This window comes from Pteropus vampyrus, unplaced genomic scaffold (assembly GCF_000151845.1).
Source record: "Pteropus vampyrus isolate Shadow unplaced genomic scaffold, Pvam_2.0 Scaffold48, whole genome shotgun sequence".
Classification (NCBI taxonomy): Eukaryota; Metazoa; Chordata; class Mammalia; order Chiroptera; family Pteropodidae; genus Pteropus; species Pteropus vampyrus.
In genome coordinates, this window is record NW_011888829.1 from 3,256,991 (window position 1) to 3,264,271 (window position 7,281).

The following is a 7,281-nucleotide window of genomic DNA, read 5'->3' on the forward strand; positions in this document are numbered from 1 at the left end:
TACAATTTGAACATAACAAGACGTTTCCCAATGCTAAATTGTGTGGATTTGTTTATTACTTCAGGGAAGGCAGAGTTAGGCACAGATCCATGAAAAAGTGTGAATTGTCATATTTGACCATACGCTGAATATAATTCAGATTCTAAAATTGCTTTTTGATAACTGAATGCTTCTTGGTAAAGGATGAAATTAACTAAATTTTTGTTCCAAGAAGAAGGGGAATTTCACTAAGGGAAAGAAATATTTTTTGACATGTCTGTTTTTTAATGGTTCTGTTTTGGGTTGAGTTTAAGAATGTTGTTGTTGAGAAACGACCAAGATATCTTCAATCTTCAGTCTTCATACTGAAGAAAACAGAAATTTGTCATAGGTAGTTTGACATTTTTGACATTTGCATGCTGCCCAGAGAGGTAAACTAGCACATCCTTGGAAGTGCTTTCTAAAATTTCTCTAATTCTGTTTTCTAACTAGTCACATCAGAGGTTTTAACATTTTCTTGCATTTGTGCAATATGCTATAAAAAGTCTGTTTATTTTCTTTATTTAGTACTGGCCCTTTAATTAGAAAGTAAGACTTGATCTGCTTTATTTAGAATCCTTTTTCTTTTCCTTTCTTCTTCCTTTAAACTCCACTCTACCATACCCTGGACTCTGTTAGGGAGTAGCAAAAACATTGCCAAAGTAGAAATTTATAGGTACACCTTTGTAAACTATGACATTTACCTGTAAAATAGCCAAGAAGAGCCATCAGACAGGGTTTGCTTCAAAATGAATTAAGAGTCTACAGCCACGCCACCCCGAACAAGCCCGATCCCGTCTGATCTCGGGAGCTAAGCAGGGTCAGGCCTGGTTAGTACTTGGATGAGAGACCATCTAGGAAGACCAGGTGCTGTAGGCATAAAAAATAAGGGATTGTAAGCTGACAAGGTCCTTGCAATCTGTGAGGTCAACCAAAGGTTGCCTCACTTAAAAAAAATAAAACAAACAAACAAAAAACAAAACAAAAACAAATTAAGCCTTTGGTAGCTAACACACAAACCTTCACAAAAACTCCAAGGTGATTGTCTCTCCTGGGCCCCCACCCTTCCCGGAAGAGAGCTTCATGTGTGGGGCAGAAATCTGTCCAGATCCTGATTCACGGATTATAATTTTTGTGTCATAGTTCCTGGACCCCAAAACCAATTGTGAGGATGCCAAAAGAACCTGAGCATTCAAAATAATGGAGAATATATTTGTGGTTAATGCTTTATTATTATTATTGTATCCCCGAGTGGTCATTTCTGAGTGGTAGGACTTTAGATAATGTTTTTTATTGGCTTTCTGTATTTTCCGATTGATTTCAATAAACATGAATTATTTCTATAAAGAGGGAAGAAAGCAAAAAATAAAGTTCATGTTTTTAAAGGAACGGTAGAGAATTGCTAAATCCATGAGATCGAAAGAAAAATCATTTGCTCAATCTCAGAGTTAGCACCAGGATTTCTGAAAAGCAGCAGAAACTGCTAAGCTTCACACATCTTTCATCTTCTCTTCCCCTTCCCCAGCTACATTTTCTAGGTTATCTTCCTGGTGATTTCACTTTCCACTGTCTGCAGTTTCTTGACTTTAATCAGGCCCAAGTGTCATGCTTTCCTTTCTTTTTACGCCACTCCTCTCTGCCGATTTCATAAATCAGACACCCAAAGTTGAAAAGTCCAAAGAAAAGTAAGGGAGAGCTCCTCGGGTTTCATCACACCGATGTCCAAACTTGTGCCCAGGCTGCGTCTCGGATAATGGCTGTTTTCCTCCCTATGCTCTGTGAGTTCCACCCAAGAGTTTCCTCACTCTATCGTGCTGTTCCCACCCAGATAGCCAGAGGGGTCTAGTGACTTAAAGAGAAAGGGACCAAGACACGAAGTAAGCAAGACTTGCCATGGGACATGACGAGGTCATTCTTTATCCCTAGTATCGATCGAGGGGCCAGACACCACCTTGGTACACTTAGTGTCTCACCTTGCTCTAAGCAAGAACCTTCGTGGATTTTTTTCATTTAGCAGAGAAATAATCTGGTTTGACATGATGCTTAGCGCTCTGAGTTCTGATCCACTTTAACACCCTAATGTTAGCACTGTATGTGGTAGCAATCACTATTATTTCCATTCCACAGATGAGAAGACTGAGAATAAGAAATGTTAGAAAGCTTGCCTAAGATCATATGCTGTAAAGTGAATAAATTTAACCCCCAGTGCTATCTGCTTTGAAGATAGCATTTACGACCCTGAACCCTAGTGTCAGTATAATTTCTGGTTATTTTCCTGTATGTGTATATATTTATTTTCATATATGCGATTTATATATTTTAATCAAATCATATTATGTAAACTTTCCAGCTTTTTAAAACAGGGTGGAGATGAATAATAATTCAATTTTTAGTGTTTCAAATGTGTAAATCTCTGGTATTATGGGTTTGCAGTTCAAGCGATTATAAGAGAAATGTCTGAATGACAGACTCCAGTTAAAAATAAATTCTAGTGCAGCTAAAGAACTTAGAGAGTCTTCTAGAATTGTTAGGAATGGTATTTGGTCTGTGAAGGAGACTTGTCAGGAAGGGTCCTGCTCACGTCTACAGTGGATGATGCGTGGTGCCTGAGTTCTCTTTGCAAAGGTAAACACAGATCGCAGAATCTGGTGCAGTTATATAAAGGCATAATCCATTTAAGACTCCATCACCATTTAAAATTATATCTCTTTGCTTTTAAAATTTATTTTTAGAGGTGAATTATTCATGTGTACGTAGGTGTAGAACCAGTCTTATGAGTCAGCACTTCTGGAATAGTGGAAGGTCACTTCAAAAGTGAAGTGATATGTACGCAAGTGTTGTTGACTTGAGGTGCAGGGCGTAAGGGGACTGTCGCACGAGTTGGCCTCAGGGTGAAGAGACGTGAACAGGAAGGTTTGGGTACAGGATATGCGCCAGATTATTGGGCAAGACCCGAGAGAAATAAATTCAGAATTTTCGTGTGTTTAATCAAACAGAAATTTTTAAATTAAACTTATCGGGTGACGGGTTAATAAAATTATATAGGTTTCAAGTGTACAATTCAATAATACATCATCTGATATTGCAATAAATTAAAAAATTAAATTTGAAAAATCTGCTCTTAGAAATAATATTAATTTGATAAGCACAAGAACAATTTTTTATACTATTTTAAACTGTATCTTGACTTTTAGTAGAAGAGGTAGAAATTAGGGCCTGAATATTCTGAACAGCTATATCAAGCCAGCAGAAATTTCCAAGCCAGGTTGAAATTTTGAAAAGTGAAAAATTAGATTCCTCTCATTCTTCTATTATACATTTTTTTTTTTTTAAATCAACAATAATGGGAAGACTAAAACAAAGTGGGTTAGTTCTCTCAGTGCATCTGGTTAGTAGGCACTTGTATTAATTTGCTGTGGCTGCCACAGTAAACTACCACAAAGTGGCTTAAACAATAGAACTTTATTTCCTCACAGTTCTGGGAGCCACAAGTCTGAGATCAAGGTGGCAAGGTCGATTTCTTTTGAAGCCTCTCTCTTTGGCTTATAGATGGCCATCATCTTCCTGCATCTTCACATTGTCTTCCTTCTGTCTGTGTTCTAATCTCTTCTTCCTATGAGGATACCAGTCCAGTTAGATTAGGGTCCACCCGTATGACCTCGGTTTCACTTAATTACCCTTTAAAGACCCCGTCTCCAAATCTAGTACTGTTCTGAGGCCCTGGGGGTTAGGACTACAGCATGTGGATTTGGGGGAACACAACCAAGCCCATAACAGCATCATCCCAGTAAATACAAATTTTAGGTTTTTTCCTACCAACAACTATCCGAAGATTGAACTTCATGTACATTATTTATATTGATATAGTTTATTTGCTTTGTCTTTTCTATTAAATGGGATAAGAGGGGCTGAAGGACATTGCTCTTTTATTTATAGCAGATTCTCATTCTAATTATATGGGTTCGGTAAGGTTGTGGACTTGTCTGTATCCAAATTCATTTTTCTGTAAAATAAGTGGGTTGAACAATATGAATTTTAAATTTCTGTTTGGATCTGAATTCCTAAAATGTTGTTATAATAAAATCAACTATAGAAATACAAACTATAAAAAGAAAGGAAAATGAGTAAGTTTGCTAGTGTTTATGAATAAAAGACTTATTTACAAATGGACTCTCCACCCAGGAAAACAAAAACAAAACTAAATACTTTTAGAAAGTAGTTATTTATATCTCCGGATAAACCACAACAACTACAATGCTATTAATGGATTTATTTACTGCATTCAGAGAGAAAAAAATGACACATTTTAGTTTTTACTCTAGTAGTGCAATAATAACTAATATTATATTCTGCCATAGAGTAAGAAGAACATATTATAACAAAGAAATCTAGAGCGTTCCAAGAGATGTTTATTTTGAAGTGCTTTGCTGAGGTGGTAATAAATTTAATAAATTGCAATGTACATTTCATTTGTGGGAGAACTTCAATTTATTTATACCAATGCAATGAGTTTTCTTGGTCTTTTGTAATACCCTGAAACATGTGAAATGAAAAAAGAGTGCTTTTTTAAGGCATAAAAAGAAAATACTTGTTGTTGCTAGATTTAATTAATCTCCAGAATTCGTCATTGCATTTAGTGTCAGAAAACAAAATTCTAAAACTGAATTCAGCAAGTTCCAAAGTTGTAGCTAAGATATTTGACTGAAATGAAAGTAGCATTACAAATGAGACAAAAAGGCCAAAGCTTTCCAGCTTTATATTTATAGATAACTGTAATTATTTTATTTTATATTTTATTTTTCTGACTCATTTAGATTCTACTGCTCTCAAGAGAGGTGATTTATCTGCCCTAATTGAGACATAAATAAATGAATCTTTTGGTTTGATGGTCTTTTGTTGTCCAGGCAAAGTAAAATAATTACATGTTTCCTTGAAGGAAGGTTCTTGGCCTATGAATATGTTAGAATACTGCCCTTGCTAGAGATGCGATCTACTTCAATACAGTAAGTGGAGGGAGAGAAAGAAATGTGACCAGCAAAAGTACCCCAAATTATGTTCACATTCTGTTATGAAAGTTCTCAATAGAAACCATTCTTTTCCTTCTTTCTTTCGTTATTTCCTTTTAGTATTGGTAGTACTCAAATGTTAACTAGTTAATGTTTTAACTAGTTATTTTGTGTTTGTTTATCCTTTCTCATCCAAATAATTTATTAGTCTACCACTCAAAGTATATCATAAGGAATTTTTTTCTCAAGTTTTCTAGCAAATTTTACAAAGTTATTTTTGTTGATTAGTAATTGTTGTAGTGATAGAATTACCACACAGTTTTCACAAGTTCTGTTCTAGCAACGTGTCTTTATTCTGTCCATTCTTACACTGACAAGAAGAATGGTTCAAAAAATAATCCTTTAGCCATCGGGTCAAAAAGTAGATAAAGGTAATGAAAGTTTCCACCTAATTGGCTAAATTCCTGAGATGGAAAGGAGAATTGGGTTTAGAGCAGCGGTCCCCAGCCTTTTTGGCACCAGGGACCGGTGCTCCTATGAGAACCTGATGCCTGATGATCTGAGGTGGAGCTGAGGCGGTGATGCTAGCGCTGGGGAGCAGCTGCAGATGCAGATGAAGCTTTGCTTGTTCTCCCACCGCTCACCTCCTGCTGTGTGTGTAGCTAAGTTCCTAACAGGCCACGAAACAGTACCGGTCCATGCCCTGGGGGGTGGGGAACCCCGTTTTAATGGACTCTCTGATTCGTTCTCCTTGGGTTTCTGACAAGGAAACACTGGGTAGTGGGAACACATCCGTGCTACGAGTGGGGTCTTAGCTTTCCACCAGCTGTTTGCTGATGAATAGGAGAATTGGAGAGTCGTGATGCCACATCTCTCTCCAGAGCCAGATGTAGTACCACCGAGTATTCCAGACCTCGGCAAGCCATTGTCAACCTGGAGGAAAAAAAAATAAGAGTCAAAACATAATAGGGTAAAATACTGATGACCTACTGAGAAAAAATGACTTTGCTAATACTATCTCTAATACCCAGATTTTAGGAAGTATGTGTTCCTTTTATAAAATGTTTTATATAGAAAGCTAAAACCACTGAAGGCAATATTTCTTATGGAATGCCATTTATTGTCAGGCCAGTTTCCTTGATATAAAACAAAACATGGAATTCTCACCTTACTGAGGATGTTTCCTATGGCCGCAGAGCTATTCTCTTACAATTCACTTAGTAGCTTTGCAATAGGACACATCTTGTAATTCATACATTCAATTCTTTCTCAAATTGGGGTTATAACATTTCTCGACCTTAATAGATAGCCTTATTTATTTTCACTCCATTATTGATTCGTGCATTTTGCCTGCTGCTTTGTTTGGTTATTTTTACTTATAAAAATTCTAAATTCTAGATTTATAAGTGAAGTGTTAAAAAAAAATTTAAAATTACATGTACTCTAGAGTTTTCTTTTTGGTAAAATATTGTTTTAACGTTATGCATAGACACCCACTCAAATGCCAGCACTTGATTCATCAAAGCGTTTAGAATTACTAGAAGATGAACAAATATACCACCAGTTTTAAGCCTAATTCATCATCCTTACTGATATATATGAAAAGCCACAAGTTTTGTCTTCCACAAAATAACACTTTTAAACTGCACAAATCCCAACACTTATTCCACTCTCCTTTCCAGCAAAGAAAGTCAGTTTCTTTATCAGTTGCAAATAAGATCAGGATATTATAACAGCTTGTGATTATAAACCCAAGCAGAGAATTTTAGCATTTTAAATAGCAAATGTGAGGTTTTCTCTTTGTTTGATATATAGAGATTGAAACCTGAAATAAAAAAGAATTTCTTTCTGAGCACGTAAGATCTGAAGTCATTCAGGTGGCTTGGGAATAACATTGTCCTATCATTTCTCATTGGTTCAAGCCCAATGGTTCCTTACCTCGTGGAGGCAGTGATTGATGATCCTCTATACCATCGGAACAGCAAAAGAATTCTCCATGCCATAGCAGCTACAATACTCAAAGTAGCTCGTGTTAGTGTTTCCTGATGGCATTTTTAGTCATTTTTAATAACCAGGAAACCCTATTACATGGACTTACTTTATAAAGTGGAAATGATTTGGTGTGATGAAAGACAGGGCTCGGGTTTTTTACTTGTCCCCACTCCAACTGTTCTTAACTGTTCTTTATCCTAGCAATTCGAATTTGTCAAACTCTGCTACAAAAATGCATGTTCCCTCTACCTCTAATTTTCATTCT

General features: G+C 36.3%; 1 protein-coding gene and 1 pseudogene across 1 annotated transcript in view; both read left to right on the forward strand.

The window, feature by feature from the left end:
• DGKI (diacylglycerol kinase iota) overlaps positions 1-7,281 on the forward strand; it is a 273,413-nt gene that overhangs the window by 132,791 nt on the left and 133,341 nt on the right. The gene's annotated exons all lie outside the window — the stretch shown is intronic.
• LOC111739255 lies at positions 779-897 on the forward strand (annotated as a pseudogene).